Here is a 12,730-nt window from a genome sequence, read left to right on the forward strand (position 1 = left end):
TTAAGCAATCCTCTCACCTCAATCTCCCAAGCAGCTGGAACTACAGGCGTGCACCACCATCCCCCACTAATTTAAAAAACAAGTATTTTGTAGAGACAAGGTCTCACTATGTTGCTCCTGGCCTCAAGTGATTCCCCTGCCTTGGTCTCTCAAAGCGCTGTGATTGTAGGCATGAGCCACCATGCCTGGCTGATCTCATGACTTGTAAAATGCAATAATTTTATTAATTATTATTAACTTATTAATCTATAGGTTGTTACTACTATAACTTGACGTAGTACCGATTTACCTAATTTTGAGCAGGAATACACTTAATAAACAGAAATAAAAATTTTTATTGTGGTATAACTTGAAGTGCACAAATCTCAAGTCTACCTGTTGATAATCTTTTATTTATGTTTAGATATATGAAACCATCACCCAGATTAAGGTATAGCACCATTCCAGAAGGCTCCTTCCTGTCCCTACCTCATCAATATCTTTCCTTTAAAGGAAACCACTATACCTTTGTCATCGTAGGTTAAACACAGGCATGATTTTAGCAACTTTCAAAGCATTGTAGATTTTTCTATATCTGGCCAACTGCATGTTTTTAATTTCAGAGTGGTGTGGCTTAAAAAAAAACAGTGAAGGCAAGGAGATAGCAGTCATAAAATCTTCGTTAGTATATGTGTTCATGTTCTATAAGACTTTGGGGGAAATTCTAAGAGAAATAACGTTGTAAGTAGAATGACATTTAATTTCTGCCTCTTCTATGTATTCTAATTTAATTGTCGGGTGGAATCTGCTATGTGCCGTGACAGTAAAGTAAATAATGATGATGATGATGATGTGTGTGTGTGTGTGGGGGTGGGTATGCTATTTGTAACACAAAGATATATATTATCTTTTATTTTGGAGACACAGTCTCATTCAGTCACCCAGGCTGGAGGGCAGTGGTGTGATCACTGCTTATCGTAGCCTCAACCTTCTGGGCTTAAGCGATCCTCCCACCTCAATCTCCCTAGTACCTGGAACCACAGTCACGTGTCACCATGCCCATTAATTTTTGTATTTTTTGTAGAGACAGGGTTTCCCCATGTTGCCCAAGCAGGTCTTGAACTCTTGGACTCCAGCAACCACCATGGCCTCACAAACTGCTCAGATTACAGGCATGAGCCACTGAGCTCAGTGTGTTTTGTTATTTTTATTGTGGACCTGAAAGATAATAGCCTAGGTAACATCTGTATTAGGATGCACTTGCACAGTTTGCAGGCCAAGTAGTCTTCACAAGCCCAGTGATTTTTAAAAACAATTTGCAAAGCTGCTGAAGCTTCCATTCATACCTACTGCCTTAGGTAACAACACAGCACTTACCCTTGTGAGTGGCAATGTCTTACTTACTGACTCAGTCTTCTCTAATTGGGATACTTGCTAGAAGTTTCAAAACAAAATATTTCTGGCAGCTGTGTGCATCTGCAGATATTTTCTGAATGAGGGCAGTAGCAGGTAAGTAGAGAGGACCTGACTTAAGGAACTCAATAGACAACTTACGAAAATGCATGTTGATTTTAGTTATTTTGATTACAAACTTCTTGATGGCAGGAGGTTTTCAAGTCTTTTTTTTTTGGTTTTCAAGTCTTATGTGGCTTCTGTAGCCCCTTCAACACTTGATGTTGTTAACTGACAAAAGCTTGCTGATATTTGTATTTTGACTTGGCTTTATAAGATGTAGTAGAGGTCTACTGTCTACAGTTGTACATATAGTGCTAAACTACTGACCTCAACCTTCCAGTTGCTCTATGTGCAGCCTACACATGATATTACTGTGTTTAGATTTTTACATAATTCTGGGCTCAAGAGACAGGACATTTGTTTCACATTTTTGGGGAGTTTGTTCTAAATGTAAAAGTTTGCCTAGCATTTAGACTGCATTAAAAGAGGACAGGTAAAAATATTTCCAGCTCTAAAATATGTGTTTATCCCTAGAGGGGGGCATTTGGAGAGGAAAGACGAATGGTCCTGCCTTCAGAATGAGGCTGACATGGGGCTGACTTTCTTAGAATGGTGTCTTTCACTGAATCTAGAATCTATGAGTGTTGAGACACCTTCAAGATGCGTCATCTTAAAGACACTGTGGTGTCCTTCTTTTGTTCTCTGCCTATTCCTCTGAGTCATGCAGTTTTCCTAGAGAGATTTTATTTATTTTGCAAAACACTTGCCTTCCGGGGACAGCCTTATTTATTAGGTGTCTGTCCTGTGACTGTCTAGGGAATAACCATCACACACTGTTGCCCAAGAGTACGTAAACCATACAGACAGCTCCATGCAGATCACTCAGCCTGCACAGCAATGAGTTGGTGCAGTGGTTTGTTGTTTTAACCTGCGCTAGAGAAGCATCGTGAAATTGCCGACCATTTAAACAGTATTAGAGTTAACAATTGGCCTAATGTATCATGCCCTGTAGCTACTTCTGTTCAGCATGTTTAGTATGGTTGTCATCTTACTTAGTTCTGTTGTATTTATGTATTCCCTTCCTTTCCAAAGTGCTTCCCAGTATGTTTGAAGATATTAGTTCTGTGCAGCAATCCTGTGAGGATGACCAATTCTTTTTCTCTGTTTAATAAAAAATGATGGAAGGCTGGGCATGGTGTCTCACGCCTGTAATCCCAGCACTTTGGGAGGCTGAGGCAGGTGGATCACCTGTGGTCAGGAGTTCAAGACCAGCCTGACCAACTTGGCAAAACCCCGTCTTTACTAAAAATACAAAATCAGCCGGGTGTGGTGGTGCACGCCTGTAATACCAGATACTTGGAAAACTGAGGCAGGAGATTCGCTTGAACCCAGGGTTTGGAGGTTGCATTGAACCCAGATCGTACCATTGCGCTCCAGCCTGGGCAACAAGAGCGAAACTCCATCTCAAAAAAAAAAAAAAAAAAAAAAAAGGTGGAAAATGAAAGTTGAGGGTGAAGGTATATGTACGTATGTATAAAACAGACAGAGGTTCTGCCTATGCATGCAGGCAGGAGACTGCTCGTGCTTTGACGAGCTTTACAGCAGCCAGGCTAGTTGGGCACAGTAGTATTTGAGTATCTTGATTATTTCCCAGCATCCCATGGGGTGCCCTTCTTTTGGAGAGGGAGAGACCCTATTATCTGCACTTGTTTCCTAGGGCTGCCCTAGCAAAGGATGACAATCTGGGGGCTCAGAACAACAGACATTTGCTGTCTCATAGTTCTGGAGGTTAGAAGTCCAAGATCAAGGTGTTGGCAGGGCCATGCTCTCTCTGAAACTTGTAGTCGAAGGATCCTTCCTTGCCTCTTCCAGCTTCTGGTAGCCCAGACATTCCTTGCCCTGTGGCAGCACAAATCCAGTCTTCACATAATCTACTCTTGGACCTGTCTGTGTCTGTGTCCAAATTTTCCCTTTTTATCTTTTTTAATTTTTAATTTTTTTTTGAGATGAGGTCTGTCACACAGGCTGGAGTGCAGTGGTGAAATCTCCACTTACTGCAACCTCCACCTCCTGGGCTCAACTGAGCCTCCCACATCAGCCTCCTGAGTAGCTGAGACTATAGGTACGTGCCACCATCCCTGGCTAATTTTTGTATTTTTTTGTAGATGCGGGGTCTTGCTGTGTTGCCCAGGCTGGTCAAGAATTCATGGGCTCAAGCAATCCACCTGCCTTGGCCTCCCAAAGTGCTGGGATTACAGACATAAGCCACTGTGCCCAGCCCAAATTTCCCCTTTTTATAAGGATATCAGTTATACTGGGTTAGGGTCCATCCTAATGATTTCATCTGAACTACATCTGCAAAGGTTTTATTTATAAATAAGACCACATTCCGAGGTATTGGGGCATAAGACATCAACCTATATCCACCACCTTTTGGAACTTCTGACTAATGGCCTCAACATGGCCCCTGACCAAGCGTGCTTCTAAATGTTGTTCAGCCCTGGTAACAACTAGCCCTGAAACCTGACATGGGGAAGATGTACTTTATGGGTTGTGTGTGTGAGGAGTCAGGAGACAGTCACCAGGAATCTGGACCTCCTTGGTCCCACAAAACATAACAAGATAATTGGATCATAAAGGAGCCAAACACTGACTAAACCACAAGCTAGATGTTCTACCTCTGAATAATGTGGGGTGAACTGTGCTTCTAAGATACAGCTTAACCTCATTCAGCACAAATTTGATTTAACACATTCAATTAATCTTATCAGTAAATATTACACACGAGATGATTCATTATCTACACTGGAAATGAGCACTGCTGATAGCCGGGTTGCTCGCCTCTCCCTTCTGCTGTTTCTTCTCGCACTTGCTTTGCCCAGCTTGCTTCCTTAATATGTTGGCTTGGTTCTCTTCTTCTTTTATCTGTCCTGGTTTGCCGTTAGCTTTCCTTCCAAGTGGAGGTCAAAAATCAGCATAATGAGAAGAATCCATAGATGCTTAGCTCCATATAAGACAAAAGAAACTTTGACAAAGAGGAAGTATATCTTTACTAAAAATATAATAAAGAGATGTCAGGCATTATATTAAAATATAATTCCCATACTTTTTTCTTTTATAAAAATATATACTTCAAAAGCTTTATGAAAAAATAGACAAACATAAGAAAATAAAAAGAATCCATATTCTCCCTCCTAATTCCAAAACTAGTGTTGCACATTGTTAATGTTTTGGTATAGACTCTTCTAGGAGGAAGATAGATTATGATTTGTACTTGTATACCCATTGGTGCTGCATCAAATAGATCAAAGGAATAAATATTAAGTGCATACATATAGAGAAATAAAAATATAAAGAAAAAACCGTAGAAATGTTTTGTTTTTAAAAAATTGATATTGTATTGTACATGTAAGTTTATTATCTGCTCTCTCTCTTTTCAGTAACATATTGTAAATATTTTCTTTTGTCGTTAAATATTTTTCTACAGCATCATGTCATTTCATTATTTTACAGTAGAAATTATCTTCCCTTGTAGGAATGTACAAATAATTTAATAAATTTAATCAATGCTCTTATAGGACATTTTATGATTGTTGTCAAATATTCTTTATTATCATCAGTGGTGCTATGCATAGAGCTGTAGTTCAGCTTTGAACAGATTCATGCTAACTTACTTCCTCAGCATTTCCTTTCCTTCACAGAAGTCAAGTCAGTGGGTTAAATTTATGCATAATTGACAGACTGCTCTCTGGAAAAGCTGGATCAATATACACTCCTGCCAGCAGTGCTTGAGGACATGTGCTTCCTAGCATGTGTGACAGTACAACACAGTAGAATATAAAACATTGTTTCAATTTGATAGATTATGATTTGTACTTGTATACCCATCGGTGCTGCATCAAATTGATCAAAGGAATAAATATTAAGTACATAAATATAAAGAAATAAAAATGCTAGTATGCAATTTCCAATGGAAAGAGTAGGGTACTGGGAGAACTGACCATCCATTTGGAAAAGGAGAAAATTCTCCTGAAGATTTTTTGCAAATTTGTTGGTCATTCATATTTCTAATTTTCTGAATTGCCTGTTTATGTCCTTGATCCATTTGGCATTTAGGCGTGATTGTCTTTTCTTTATGGATTTGTGTTCTATTTCAGCAATTTGATTTCTTGATTTTTCATAAATGATAAAATTTCTCTCAAAATTTCATTTGGCATTTAAGTTTGTGAATTTTCTTTTAATATAAAAACATGAAAAACATTTTAGTCGATTTGTTATTATCTCCTTTTATGGTTTATTTTTAACTGGCAGTCTTAAAATTTCCTTTACAGTTCTAAAATTATATATTTTTTATCTAGTACTTTTGAGGTTTTTACATTTAAGTCTTTAATCCATCTGAATATATTTGAGGTTGTAGGATATGAAGTAGACATCTAAGTTATCTCTTTTTTCAAATGAGCAGTCAGTTATCCCAGTATTCTACTGTTTTCATTGGGGATTATATACTAGTAGTTTTTTAATATTTAACTACTTTGTATTTATTTATTGTTCTATTATTTCATCAGAATCACACTGTTTTAATTGCTGCAACTTTATCACATTTTTAAATACCTGTGAGGGCAACTTTATTCATTACTTCTCTTTTGAAATGTTCTTGGAAATGATACTTGCACATAACCTCTTCATCTATTTTAAGATGTGAAATAAAAACAAAAATGATTTTTTTAATGCCTGCCTTAAAACTGGTGTTTAGTTAAAGAATCAAGTGCATTTTGGGAAAGCTATGCTTCCTCTCCCCTTCCTGATGATTGTAACTGTACAGCACTTCCAGGGAGGACAACTGGGGAGAGGAAGTATGGTAACTTTGGAAATAGCTAGTCTTAGCTTTGAAACCTGGTTTTGTCAGTTGTTAGCTGTGTGCTCTGGGCAAGCTAATTAATCTTTAAGAAACCCAGTTTAGCTGTCAATAAAAATAGTGATAATAATACCATACCTATCTCACAGGGCAATAAGAGGATTAAATGAGACAATGTTTGCTAATACAGAGTGTATCACTGCCATCAAAGAAGGAGCTTAATAAATGTTAATTTCCCTTTCCTTCTACTGGTCTAGGATTTTTGTTTGTAAAGCATTTTTATATACATCATCTCATTTGACTCACAAAGGTCTTGACTCACTAATCATACGATTTCTGTGGTATTGAATTACATGATGATTTAATAAGATATGATGATGATGTACTAAAAACCAGAATAAATTAGCTGGGCGTGGTGGCAGGTGCCTGTAATCCCAGCTACTCGGGAAGCTGAGGCAGGAGAATGGTGTGAACCCGGGAGGCAGAGTTTGCAGCGAGCCAAGATCGCGCCACTGCACTCCTGCCTGGGTGACAGAGTGAGACTCTGTCTCAAAAAAAAAAAAAAAAAAAAAAAAAAAAAAAATAAATAAATAAATAAATAAATAAAAATAAAAAGAAAGAAAGAAAAGAAAAAGAAACTCCTTGAGCTCAGGAGTTTGAGACCAGCTTTGTTGGTATACATTTTTTTTTAGTTTAAAACTATTGTAACAAAAACTCAGTATTTTCTAGGTTCATAATTTTTAATCTCTAAGTTTTTAATCTTTAAAAATTAAAAAAATTAAAAATTAAAAAAAAGATTGCAGCAAAATTTGTTATGTGCTTAAAAGAAACTCCTTGGCTGGGCACAGTGGCTCACGCCTGTAATCTCAGCACTTTAGGAGGCCGAGGTGGACGGATCATGAGGTCACGATATCGAGACCATCCTGGCCAACATGGTGAAACCCCATCTCTACTAAAAATACAAAAAATAGCTGGGCAAGGTGGCGAACGCCTGTAGTCCCAGCTACTCGGGAGGCTGAGGCATGAGAATTGCTTGAACACGGGAAGCGGAGGTTGCAGTGAGCCGAGATTGCACCACTGCACTCCAGCCTGGTGATGGAGTGAGACTCCGTCTCAAAAAAAAAAAAAATTTCCTACAGAAAATAAATACGCCAGTATAACATACTATGGCTATTAAGACTGTCTGGAGTCATTGAGACTTGAATTTGAAGCTCAGCATTACAATGTAGCAGCTGTGTAACTTTGGATAAGGTACCAGAGTTCTTTTAGCCTCGATTTCTCATCTGTAAAATGGAGGTAATAATAGTGCCTACAAAGAAGTTTGTTGCGAGGGAAAGGAAATAAGTAGTCAAGCACTTAGCCCAGTAAGCGCTCATTAAACAGTTGTTGCTGTTGCTGTTATTCACTGGTGAGTAGCAAAACCATACAGTCCCTTTGGGAAGAAGGATTTAAAATAATTTAAAGAAATAATAATTAAAAATTTCAAGCAGTACATTTATGACAAATGTAATAGTATTCCAAGCAGATGATAGTTTTTAAAAATTTATGCCTCTGTATATTTGGGTAGAGACAAAGGGTTATTTGAAAAGTATTTTCATTTTCAGATTGGGCACACTGGTTCATACTTGTAACCCCTGCACTTTGGGATGCTTGAGTCTAGGAGTTTGTGACCAGCCTGGGCAACATAGGGAGACCTTGTCTCTGCATAATAATAATAATAATAAAATTAGCCAGGCATGGTGGTGGCATGTGCCTGTAGTCCCAAGTATTCAAGAGGCTAAGGCAGGAAGCTCACTTGAGCCCAAGAGTTTGAAGTTGCTGTGAGCTATGAATACACTACTGCACTCAAGCCTGGGTGACACAGCAAGACCCTGTAAAAAACAACACCAACAAAAAACAAACCAAAATAGACAAACAAAAACTGCAAAGCTATGATTACCATACAGTGTTAGTTAGTAATAATGATAATAAAAACAAGGCTCCAAAATTGTTACAGGTAAACCTATATTCACAGGTAGATAATGCCAAGCCTGAGCCCAAAGGGCAGAGGGATGCTAGGAACTCACAAAGGAAGATCTTCTTTTGATTTTACACACAATAACCTTGTTTTATTTTGCATGTAGATTCCCCTTCCAACATTTTCTGAAGTGGTCTCAAAAACTTATTTAGGATATTGGTTTTCCTGGATCCTGTCCAAGCTTTTCCTTCTGCATTTAAGCCTTATATGAACAGAGGATTTAAACTGAAGTAGAGAGCAGACTTTCTTCTTGTTGGCTTTTTAGAGGAGGTGCTCTGGAAATGTGGGGAGAATTTGGAAGATGCTACACAGTGAAGTCTGGGATATACATTTTTGGTACCCAGTAAACTAATGTTCAGAGAATAAGGCCTTAGTAGAGCCATATATGTGAGATATTTGGAATCATCCAAACCTGTAAGCAAAGGTTAGATCCTGGTTTTTGTTTCTTGGATGTCTGCTTTATGTCTTAAAACAACAGGCAAAATTTCTTGGCTCTGTGAATATGCAATTCTGTTCTTAGATTAGAGAGAAGCTTTACTCATGTGGTTTGGAAAGCCTTCCTTTCCTAGTTGTTTTCAGTGTGTGTGAAGCACAACATTTTGAAGGTCAGAGAAGTCACGACACATTATAGGTAAGCTCATCAGCTTCTTACTTCACAGTGAGTTCTGAAAGGCATGATGCATGCAGTCCAGTAAGTGATGGTCATGATGTTCTGGTTCAGAACATTTGGGTTTCCCTACAGGTGTAATCGGTATGGAGTGAGTCATTAGTCATTGCATTTTCTGGAAGAGTCAGAAGAGAAAAGGTTTAAGTGAAATGGAATACAGTGTTATAATTCACTTTTGTCACTCACAGGAGAGGATGATGGTTTGCATCAGGCTTGTTTACTGAAAAAGCTTATTATAGCCTGCTTCTTATGCTAAGTACTGGCTAAAAAAGAATAGAATGTGCCAGGTGTGATGGCTTACACCTGTAATCCCATTACTTTGAGAGGCTGAGGCAGGTGGGTCACAAGGTCAGGAGTTTGAGACCAGCCTGGTCAAGATAGTGAAACCCTGTCTCTACTAAAAATATAACCATTAGCCGGGCGTGGTGTCAGGCGCCTGTAGTCCTAGTTACTCAGGAGGCTGAGGCAGGAGAATCTCTTGAACCTGGGAGGCAGAGGTGGCAGTGAGCCATGATTGCGCCACTGCACTCCAGGCTGGAGGACAGAGCGAGACTCCGTCTCAAAAAAAAAAAAAAGAATAAGAATGCACAACTTTTCCAATCTTGATTTAGATTATTTATACTAGGAATGTGTGAGGATGCTTTGAGCAAACATGTCCTTTTATATGATTAAGAAAAATCTAATGTTGTAGGATATAGAGATAGTGGTAGTAAAAGGTAATGGTATAGAGATATGTAGCTAAGGAAAGAGAATGTGATGGAGAAATCCTGGGTACTACGGGTGACTGATCCAAAAAGAAAGTAGTGGAAATCTTATCCAAGTGACCAGGAGCCACACTTCACTGGGCTGCTTAAAGGCAAAAATACATTTAGCTCACCACTGATTTGCAGTATGGGGGTGGAGGGGAGCAGTTTAAAAGATGTTGAAGACTCCCCATGCAAAAGAAGGAAAGCCAACTTCCCAAGTGGTGATGGTCCAAAGGCAGAAACCTGGCACAGACACAACAGTACAAACACTATACTATTTGCTAATGTTGTGAAGCCATCTGCAATTCAAACTCCCAGTATGTATACTAGACATATTCCTCTTGTTTGAATACAAAAGCCCACTTCCTCAGAGGCTAGAGTTCTTTAAATTGAATGTTAATTCAAGGTTCAAGGATTGACCCTTCAACAAAGGCGGATGTGTTAGCCACCAGGAAAACCAATTTGGGGAAGGGTTAGTTTGACTTTTAGCTAGTATTTATCATTTCTTACCAAAACTTGTTTTCACATCTGAAGGACCAACAGGATAAAAGTTGATACATTAGGGACTTGAAGTTCAGAGTATTATTAAATCATTTCCAACAAATATATATAAACAGCCTCTTCGGGGCAGGTCAGGGCTTAGCTCAAGTCACCTTCAGTTGCTGTGCCTCAGGGAGGATGCTGGTTAGACCTCCTACTCTAAGATTTCCGTTGTTCTTCTAATTTTTCTAGCTGAATATGATTCCAGCTAACGTAACAATCCTCATAGCCTAGAAAGAAACTTTGCCAGCCTGGGAAATCTACTTTGCTGGCCTGGGAAGTCTTCTGGTGAGCACTGAGGGGAGGGAGTGGGAGCATTGGAAAGAAGACTTGAAATTCCTTTGTGTTATCTGTAAACAGAAAGTTCTAATTCTTTGGTCTCTTCTTCCTCCTCTCCCCCAATCCTCTCTTTCATCATTTTCAATTATATATAGGAGGTTGGAAGGTTTCTCTTGTACTCTTAACCCTAAATACCTAAGTACCCTTCGTGAGGGAAACTGGGTAAGAACAGTAAAACTGGAAGGCTGTTGTACCCTGGTCTTGCTCTTCCCCAATTCTCCTCTAGCTCCTCCTCCCTTTCTCTCTCTCCTCTCATAAAAGTGCTTTAGTTGAGGGCCCCTAGGATTCACCCTCCAGCTCCTACCTGCACTTCAAGCCAGACTGGGGTCTCCACTTGCAATTAGCATGTCTGTCGGACTGGGCCACAGTATCCCACCTGGCCACTGCCCCACGCCTCCTCAGTGCATGTTGGGGCTGCTAGTCTCTCTAGCCTGGGGTTTTGGGCTGACAAGTCCCCTCTTCCTCGCTGGCCCCCGAAAGTCCCTCCAGGATGCTGTGCTAATGCTTGACTGGAGCCTTCCAAGATTAGAATCAGAGGGGCGTTTGGGGGTAGTTTTGGTCTTTGAAACATCAGTCATCCCATATTCCCTCCAACCAATAGAAAGCAGAAGGGGCCTATACTCTCATTTAGCAGCTTCGAGTTCCTCCTATCTATTGGCCTTTTCCCTTGGCCCAGGGGCCCAAGGCCAGATTTTCATGAATAGGAAAGCTCCCCTGGGAGAGATGTCAAACATGCCCAACTAGATGATGGCCACGAGCAACAAAAGATCTGCGGGTGATCCTGTGGGAGTTTGATTCCCCCAGGCAGTGTGGGCAGGGCTGGGTGGGTCTTTAGATTGTGTTGAGCAATTGCTGGGTCTCGAAACTTGATTTTCAGGAGTTCAGTGACCAAGAATTTCAAGTTCTCTGTTTAGTCTTTCACTCTGGTGAATGGGTTCAGGTCTGAAGGCCTGTAATTTTTGGGTGCTGAGCCCTGAGTTCTGAGCTGAGGGTATCTAAGCTGAGAAGAGCGCAGGGGTCATAGCCTTGGTAAGTCAGAGGCACAGTTCAGCCCCTGTTGGCCCTTGGAGCCAGCAGTTAGTCGTCCCCCCCAGATGGTTAATCGTGTTTGTGGTTTTCCCCCTTTAATAGGCCGTGAAGTCAGCAAACTCCCCACATGGTGGCTCCCTTTACTAAAGTTGAGTAGTGAATTGTACAAGGAGTCTTGGAAATTTTCAAATATTTCTTCAGATTGAACTCATTTCAGAATTCGTGTGGGAGGAAAGAGTAAGGTTTTTAATGGGGTTCACCTTTGACGTGAAGCAAGGCGGAAGACAGGAAAGCCACAGTGGGGAATAGCTTTGGGCGCTTTAGTAAGAAAGACGTCTCTGCTTGATTATCTGGTAGTGTTCACCGCAGGCTCTTTGTGTGCGAGCTTGCTGCAGAGGCAGAGCTGAACACGGAACACAGGCATGTAAACACTCCGACATAAATCAGTGAGCATATGTATCAGAGTAAAAGAGACATATTCCCATGTAGATGTGGTTTGAAGCTTTATTGAAGGCAGACAATCTGAAGCACGGCCAGGAATAAACTAAGAAGAAGCAGACAGTTTTTGGTCATTCATGGCCAGGAATAAGCAAAACTTAGTTTTTTTAAGAAGGAGGAAGTATTAAATCTCAAGTAAGAGCGGGAACAGCATTTAGAAGGAGAAACATAATATCTTGGAAAAAGCATGCAGAACTAATATAGCTTATTTAAATGTTAGATCCGAATCATAGTAACAGGAAACCCTCTCACTAAACTGGAATTTCCCCTAATTTTTGTGTAAGATCCAAATAATTAAAATGCACTCTAATGGTTACTGATGGATCCTTCCTTCCTTCCTTCCTTCCTTCCTTCCTTCCTTCCTTCCTTCCTTCCTTCCTTCCTTTCTTTCTTTCAAGAAATAGACCCAATTTCTCTTACTGGTGTAGAAATATATGACCCTTCTTAAATTACGCAGGAAATTGGAAGCCTCTGGGTGGATATGGTCTTCCCTTATTGCTTTCCTCTTACCACATCATTTTCAGTTAAAAAAAATTTAACTGTTTCCAGCAGAGGGATTCCTGTTAGAAACCTTCATCAAGTGAACTTGTACTGGGAACCCTCAT

This window comes from Macaca thibetana, chromosome 18 (assembly GCF_024542745.1).
Source record: "Macaca thibetana thibetana isolate TM-01 chromosome 18, ASM2454274v1, whole genome shotgun sequence".
Lineage (NCBI taxonomy): Eukaryota > Metazoa > Chordata > Mammalia > Primates > Cercopithecidae > Macaca > Macaca thibetana.